The sequence below is a fragment of the Brachycentrus maculatus genome, unplaced genomic scaffold (genome assembly GCF_059751285.1).
Source record: "Brachycentrus maculatus isolate JH-2025_06_01 unplaced genomic scaffold, ASM5975128v1 h1tg000007l, whole genome shotgun sequence".
In the NCBI taxonomy this organism is placed as follows: Eukaryota; Metazoa; Arthropoda; class Insecta; order Trichoptera; family Brachycentridae; genus Brachycentrus; species Brachycentrus maculatus.
The window spans coordinates 3,023,255-3,032,247 of record NW_028280762.1 but is presented as its reverse complement, the minus strand read 5'-3'; the positions used below and the strand labels follow the sequence as shown (position 1 = coordinate 3,032,247).

Sequence of the window (8,993 nt, the reverse complement as noted above, 5' to 3'; positions counted from 1 at the left end):
AACCAGGAAGATGAAGGTAACAAGAATGTCCGTTTTAATAATTACCGACTCTCATCAGGCGCAAATCAATGAATTATTTTTACTTCTTTTCATTTAATTTCTGTCCATTTTACCAAGCCTACTAGAGAGCTCCTTTTGGTAGTTTTTTGCGCTGGTGAACGAGTATTTTTCTATGTTTGTGGACACTACCAAGGATTTATTAGTCTTTAGTTGATATGTGTGTACAATGAAGATGTCATCATGTCTACTTTTAAAGTGGAAAACTCTATAAAATATTATATTTACATTAAAATACATTTATACAAAATAAAAAAAGTTTATTTAAATTAAAAAAAAAAACATTTAAATGTTACCTAACCTAACCTAAACTACCCTGGCGGGGAAGCAGCGTGATGGTTAGTTAGTTATTTAGTAAAAAATACATTTAAGACTAGGTATCGTTACTTTAATACATATAAATAAATCATTTTTTTCCAAAAATGTTATTAATATAACCACTCATTGAGATTTTTATGTCTACCGGTTTCGAGACGTACCGGTCTCTTCGTCAGGACAATCACTACCACAGCATGCAAACAATACTACCCTTCACTACCATAGCACTATTTACACAATAATATTAGCAAAGCACTATTTACACATTCATTTCCTTCAAACCCTTATCTGCACCCCAATGGTGCACAGGGCACTGCATCATATAAACGCAGGGTTATCTTGATCGTTAACACATGAAGGAAAGGTGATCAGCCCTCCGCTTCCAGTGCCAGTCCAAGGTATTATTAAATAAAGATGAGAGTAAAAAATCACTTATATTTATTTGATCCCCCCCCTGAGAATCGAACCCGGGACCTCGAGCACGGTAGCCGAGCGTGCTGACCATTAAACTACGGAGGTGGACAAAAATTTGATTTAAACAATAATATTAAATTATAATAGTATTGAGAATTTGAAGATATATAGTTTAAAATAAGCTTCAATAAAAATATTTATTAAAATTAAAATATTTGATTCAACTTGAATCATAACTCATTTAAGAGACATTATGATAATCGATACAAAAAATCAACACTTTGAGAATATGCTATCCCATGACAAAACTCGATAATGGTGATGTGTGAAATTGAGCAAGATAAATGAAATGTCGAATAAGAAGCTATAAGTTTGATTTTTGGCAGAGATTAATGGATTCTTGTAAATTCCATGCGAGTGTCGAAATGTACCTTATTTTATGAACCTATATATCTACTTGCCAAGTATAAAGTTAAAGTAAATGAAAAATGTACAAAATCATATTTCATAAAATACATTTTTAGTAGATTTTTAGTTCTTTGTTGATATTTCTTGATTCTACTGCATTTTAAACAATAAAATAACTATAAAGCTTTTCCCACTTTTAATTTATATTACCATTGACAAGGTTTTGTCTTTACCGATGATGTCAGTAACAACGATTTCCGGATAAATAAAATAAAAGTTAAAAACACAGCATAGTTTTTTTAAATTTTTTTATAAAAGTTAAATAGTTAGAATTTTTGGAAGCCATACATATATTCGTATTTTAATTGGGATTAAGGATTTGGAATTTTTGTAATAATTATAAGCATCATACAAAAAAAATGGTAATCATGTTTTCAGGCGTCTCCCAGTAAGTAAAATAATTTGGTAAGGAACTTGCATACATTTAAAAATAAAATGGTCTCAGCTAAATAAAAGGTTTATTCAATTCGACCAGTGATACTGCCGCGAACTCACACGTGAAGTAAAGTGTAAATAATAATATATATGTATGAGGTCCGAAAAAATGGGTAATGTGGTTGTCAATCATAGGTAGAATGGTAAATTTTACATGTGTATAAAGTGATCACTTAGTTGTGTATTGTAAAACCAACCTATGACAGGACGTAAGCCCTGTGAATATCCATACTTCCATATTCTTCTTCATCTATGTTGAGATTTTCAAATGTTAAAACAAATCCTAAGTGGTGTAACCTAGATGTGTCAATAAGAATTTGGACAACCAAAATTTTGTGAAAATTTTAATGTTGCCAATCTTCAAAATTCAAATTCACGTAACGCTTTGACTTATCGGACGATTTTCGAAACACCAACTTCCTGAAAATAATTTTAATTTCGATTAAAAAATGTAAAAGTAAGTGTGTTTTGTGTGAGATCCATTTTGAGACTCAACAACTGATGTGTGTTAGTAAATAATATTCGACCGCGAAGACTCCCGGTTATATCATCGATACGGTTATAGAGACAGGTAAGTTTTTCCTTTTAAATTTATCTTGATGTTTTTTCCGTGTTTGGAGGAAGCTCTCAATAAAGTCGCAAAGGGTATTGAAAAGAGTTTTGACACAGGAAATCGGTATACACCAAACGTTTTTGAAAAACTGTGACAAAAGTTAACATATTTTCTTTATTTTTTCACACACAAAAAAAAACTGTTACAATGTGTATAATTCTTATTTTCCTTACATGCACATAGTATCTTATTTCCTACCTTCAATTTCTTTTCCCATAAAACAATAATATTTTTACGCCGAGTTTCTTCTCCTGCCTTCGTCATAATAACTTATCATACATTCAATTCCTTATTCCAAAACTCAAAACTGATTTTTTTTCTGGATTGTTTCTTGCAGACACTTCGTGGCGTATTTTTGAAAACATTGTCAAATAAAACTAGAATTTTGTTTTTAATTATTTTCATTCTTGGCTTTTTTCTCCTGGGTTTGACAAGAATCTTATAAGTAAATATTAAACCAAGGTTCTTGTCAAAATTAGTTGGAGAAGAGCACCAATAATGGAAATGGTTAAAAATATTCTAGTTTAATTTTAAAAGGTTTTTCTAAAAATCATCATTAATGATGTCGTATTTGATTGTGTACTTTAAACAATTATCTTTAATATAGGTTTATAAATAAATATTGTAAAATATGCCCTCAATACGGAAAAACTCAGCGAATGCACATAATTAATAATTGTTACTTATTATTTTGTATATGATGAAAATAAATATGTAAGTTTATTTTTTAGTTTGCTTAAAGTAATCTGATCTTTTATTAATGACGTTATGCACTTATTTTTATAAATATTTTATATTTTATTCATATACAATATATGTCATATTAACTTTGGAAGCTTACACACTTCACCTTTTGTTTCGAGATAAAAGTAAATAAAATAAATACATTAAAAAAGTTTTATGTGCAAATAAAAAAAATACCTCTACCAACCTAATATACCTCGTTTCAATAGAATTCCTAAGCTCCAGACTCGAATTTAGGGGATGTATTTGTTTTCGCCCCAAGCTCAGTGCTCATAGAAAATAAATTACGTTGACACAAGTATCTCATATCCATGGGTGTGCAATACATGTACTACGTATGTAAGTATGTATCATGACATAAGCATCTCATATGCAAGTATATTAGGTATATATCTTCTCATACTTATCTCTCTACTTCCTCCTTCGGATCCGGAATCTCCGGATGTGGGAACCCTTGCAACTTCAAATCATTCCTCATACTAATGGTTCTCAAACTGTAAATTTATATAAATAAATTCGATAAATCAATAATTAAATAACGTTTTAAACTTCTGACATATCGCTCACTCTTTTCAACAACGTTTTAAATAAATAAACTTGATTATTCAGGAGCTCGTTTTTAAAGTTTAAAAATATAGTAAAATGTATTGAAAATAAATATCAAGCCACTTATTGAATTCTTTACTGTGCAACTGATCATTTTAGGTAAAACCTGAAAGTTTTTTCTCCATTTGAAAAATATTTAGAATATTTAAAAAAATAATAAAATAATACCTTTTCTTCAAAATGCAAAAACAACACTTTCTGCCCTGTAGCGAGTAAATATTATGTCAAAAATATTTCACTTTTGTTGGGATATAGTACATTTTTTGGGCATTCCGAAAACATGAACCACTGAAAATTTACGATTTTTGATATATGACGTTGTTGAAAGGAGTTAGCGATATATGAAACAAAATACAGTTTAACTTACTAAATAACCATCAGGCCGCTTCCCGGTAGGGGTAGACAGAAGCAACACTCAGCTATCGCAAACAATATTAGACTCTTCCACATTCATGTATCTCCGTGTACATACCCTAACTGGACCACTTTTAAGTATACGAAATACTTAATCACGACAAGTTTTTTTCGGTCTTTTTTGTTCTTAATAACAATAACAATAGCTCCATAAATTTGTTTAACAGTTCTTTCCTCATCCATTCGTTTCACTCGTCCAAACCATTTTGAAAAACATTCGTAATTGTATCGATAGTGTGCTTATCTCAGCCTTCCATACTTTCCTTATTCATTCGTACACCTATCAAACACTGTTTTGCCGCACATTTGTCTGGGAGATTACATTTTCACTGAAATTTGTCTACTTTTATCCTAAGTCTGGGACATCTCGTTGAAGTTAGTAAGTTAGCAGAAATCAATCGTTAAATGAATTTGAGATTTTTTTTCACTTGCTTTAAAAAATATGATAATCATTCGTTCACGTAAATTGACAGATACATCATTGCAGGTAACTCTAAAATATTTCAAGTAACAATATTTTGTTAAAATTTGTTGGAGAAACACTACCGAAATTGCCGCGGGCTTGATCATAAATCATACACGATAAAAATATGGTCTATTGATATTGGGATATTATTTGTAAATATTGCAATCGATTAATTTGAAAATAAAACGATTTTTCATGTCTCCTACCCGAATCCCTCTTTAAATCCAAATTAAGTATCTAAAGTATTTAAAATAAGAATGTATAAAACAAATTGGATTTTTTTTCCACTTTTTCAAGTGTCAAAGTCGAGTCATGTGATATTTAGTGATTTTCTTACTTACAAAGTAAAATGTCTCATCATTCTCGATTGAATCATCCCAGTGATTGGGAATCTAAAGAACGCACTTGTCAAATGACGCAATGCGTTTTTAGTAGACCCAGAAGATTGTCACGACCGAGTATTACCTCATACCTTAGCGTTCAGGGCAGAAGAAGTACTTTAGAACTCAACAGGACAAGGAAGATAGAGAGTAACATTGCTGCTCATCACCTGACTGTAAGACAGCTTGTAAAAATATTAGATACAAACCAAGATAATGGCCTATCTGAGACCAAAGCAGCTGAGCATTTGAAACTCGAAGGACCAAATGCTTTGAAACGGGTGGCTGACTTTTCGCTTTTTAAAATATTTGTGACTAACCTTTTTGGCTGGTTTCCCATGATGCTGTGGTGTGCTGCGTTCCTCTCAATAGGCATACACTTCTTGCAGTTTTTCGCGGATGAGTCTGAAGATTCAAATGAAAATCTGTACCTAGGATCGATTATCATTTCTGTAACTCTATTTACGGGATTTTTCGCATTTTTTCAAGAGGCTAAAAATTACCAAGTTATGAAAGGATTCTCCGACTTGATACCTCAAACTGCTAATGTAATCCGTGATGGCCGTCACAAGGAACTCCCAGTCCAAGATTTAGTCGTTGGCGATGTCGTCGAAATGTCAGCGGGCCAAGTGGTTCCCGCGGATGTGCGTCTGATTCAAGTGAGTAATTTCCGTATCGACATGTCATCTATTACAGGAGAAGCGGAACCTCAGTCGAGGACTGTTTTCTACACTCACGAAAATCCCCTGGAGACGAAGAACTTGGCGTTTTTTTCATGCCAAATTACGGAAGGTACAGCGCGCGGGATAGTGGTAGCAACGGGGGAAAGAACGGTCATAGGACGTATAGCCGGACTAGCATCAGGTGTAGAAAAAGAAGAAACGCCGATTGCTCTGGAGATTAAACACTTCATCAAAATTATCACCATTTTAGCAGTTATACTGGGTGGGATATTTTTCGTATTGGTAACTATAATACAAAGCAATTGGATAGCAGGATTTTATTATTTAACCGGCATCATTATCGCCAATGTCCCCGAGGGCTTGTTAGTAACATTGACAGCGTCCTTGACGTTGACAGCACAGAAACTTAAAAGGAAAAATTGCCTTGTTAAAAAATTACAATCTGTCGAAACTTTAGGAGCAATGTCCTGTATTTGCTCGGATAAGACCGGAACTCTTACCGAAAACCGCATGTCAGTCTCGCATCTATCATTTAACTTAAAAATCTACGACGCGAATGGAGAATTCGATTTTTCGTTTGACGATAATCCGTATATTAGAGCTGCTTGTTTATGCCTCAGAGCAGTTTTTATAGAAGATACTAGTATACCTGCTTCTATTAGAAAAATTAAAGGCGATGCGTCAGAATCCGCTGTCCTCCGTTACATGGAATCGGAACACAGGGCAACTAACATGCGTCATTTTAATCCAAAAGTTTGCGAAATACCATTTAATTCTGTAAAAAAATACCAAATTTCTATTCACCTTTTAGAAAATTCAAATCATCATTTATTAACCATGAAAGGCGCTCCTGAAATAGTACTTGAAATTTGTTCAACTATATGGAATGGTGGACGTAATGAAGAGTTGACACCCATTATTTTACGACAGGTTAAACAACTTTGCATGGAACTTGGAAACATGGGTGAGAGAGTTTTAGGATATTGTGACTTGTATCTTCCTCCAGAAGATTTTCCAGTTGGTTTCAATTTTGATTCGGAGACCCCAAATTTTCCTCTGACTGGTCTTCGATTCCTGGGACTTATATCGCTTATTGATCCACCTAGATATAGTGTCCCAAATGCCATATCCAAATGCCGATCAGCTGGTATAAAAGTCATTATGGTCACTGGAGACCATCCTATTACAGCTCTGGCAATATCTAGAAAAGTAGGAATTATTTCGCCGGAAAATAATACGCCTTACGATGATGCTTTCAAATCAAACGCTGATCCTAAAACGTTCGTTAAAACAGTAGATCCGTTAAATTACAAAGCTATTGTGGTTACAGGCGATGACTTGAGATCTATGACAATGTTGCAGTTGGATTTGATTGTTGCAAATGTCGATGAAATTACTTTTGCCAGGACCAGTCCACAACAAAAATTGTTGATTGTAGAAGCGTGTCAAAGAATTGGCCATGTTGTTGGAGTGACAGGAGATGGCGTAAATGATTCTCCAGCTCTAAAGAAGGCTGATGTCGGAATCGCGATGGGAATTACCGGCACTGATGTATCGAAACAAGCCGCTGACATGATCTTGTTAGACGATGACTTTTCTTCCATTATTTTGGGAGTCGAAGAAGGACGACTTATTTTCGACAATTTGAAAAAGAGCATTGCTTTTACTCTTACTTCCAATCTCCCTGAAATGGTTCCATTCATTCTTTATGCTACAATCGGCATTCCGCTTCCTCTGCATGCTCTTCTGATAATTGCCATTAACGTTCTAACAGATTTGTGGCCTGCAATCAGCTTGGCTTACGAAAAAGCGGAAAGAGATATCATGAAGAAACCTCCGAGGGATATACAAAGAGATAACTTGGTGACCTGGAACTTAATAAAAATGACGTATTTTCAAATTGGAATTATTCAAACGGTTGCCGCATTAGCGAGTTATTTTGTAGCGATGGCGGCTTATGGATTTTATCCAAACGATCTCCTTTTTACCAGAATAAGATGGAATTCAGTATCCGTGAACGATTTTAGGGACTCTTATGGGCAGGAATGGTCATACGAAGACAGAAAAAAATTGGAAACTGTTGCCCAATCTACATATTACGCCGCTGTAGTCGTAGTTCAAGTGGCTGACCTTATAATATGTAAGACAAGAAGATTATCCATTCTTGCTCAAGGAATGACGAATCAAGTGTTGAATGCGGGTATCGTTTTTGAGATTGCCATTACGTGTGTTATTTTATATGTTCCATTCTTTAATGAAGTTTTATATACGCAACCTATATCTTGGGTACTGTGGATGACCCCTTTGCCGTTCTTTTTCTTGATTGTATTCGCCGACGAACTTCGCAAATACTTGATAAGGAGGTTTCCTGGTGGCTGGGTCGAAAGGGAATTGTATTTCTAGTTTACAATGTATTGACTTTCGTTAGGTCAGAAATATTATATTTACATTACAATTTCGAAGATTACTTTAAACACATATTTTTTCGTTTTTTTTTAATTGAATAATTTTCTGAATTCATTCATATGTGGTGTATTGAAAATAAAATTAAAATAAATGATTGTGTCATCGATTAATGTTGTGTTTCGTTAATTAATAATATTTTACTTCAAAATATACTTAAAAAAAATAACTATAAAACAGTTTGTCTAGTAAAATTAGTTTTTTTAATTACTATATATATCAACATCTGCCAGTGTGTTGATTTTATACTGGATGGAAAAAATAATAAATTATGAGTTATGTATATATATATATATATATATATATATATATATATATATATATATATATATATATATATATATATATATATATATATATATATAAATATATATATATATATATATATATATATATATATATATATATATATATATATACATATATTTATATATATATATATATATATATATATATATATATATATATATATATATATATATATATATATATATATATATATATATATATATATATATATATATATATATATATATATATATATATATATATATATATTTATATATATATATATATATATATATATATATATATATATATATATATATATATATATATATATATATATATATATATATATATTTATATATATTAAAAAAAAACAAAATAAATATGAAATTGAAAAGAATTGATTTTCAATTATGTTAGAGTTTTATTTTTCATGAAAGATTTAATTTGTTCTGTAATTTAAAAAAAATGCGAGCGAGAGTTATTTTAAGACTAAGACAATAAATAGCGTAAGGCATAAACTAAGTTGTAAAATCGAGGCTGTATAAAAAAGTTGTATAATCTGAAACCCCTTATAGGACACATGGGATTACAACCCTATTTGCAAAAAGTATTTTGTTCGCATCGCACCTTTTGAGATATTG

The 8,993-nt window shown here is 31.9% G+C and overlaps 1 pseudogene; it reads left to right on the top strand.

The window, feature by feature from the left end:
• Window positions 1–4,840: 4,840 nt before the first annotated feature.
• On the top strand, window positions 4,841–8,244 carry LOC148313640 (sodium/potassium-transporting ATPase subunit alpha-2 pseudogene; annotated as a pseudogene).
• The last annotated feature ends 749 nt before the right edge of the window (window positions 8,245–8,993 follow it).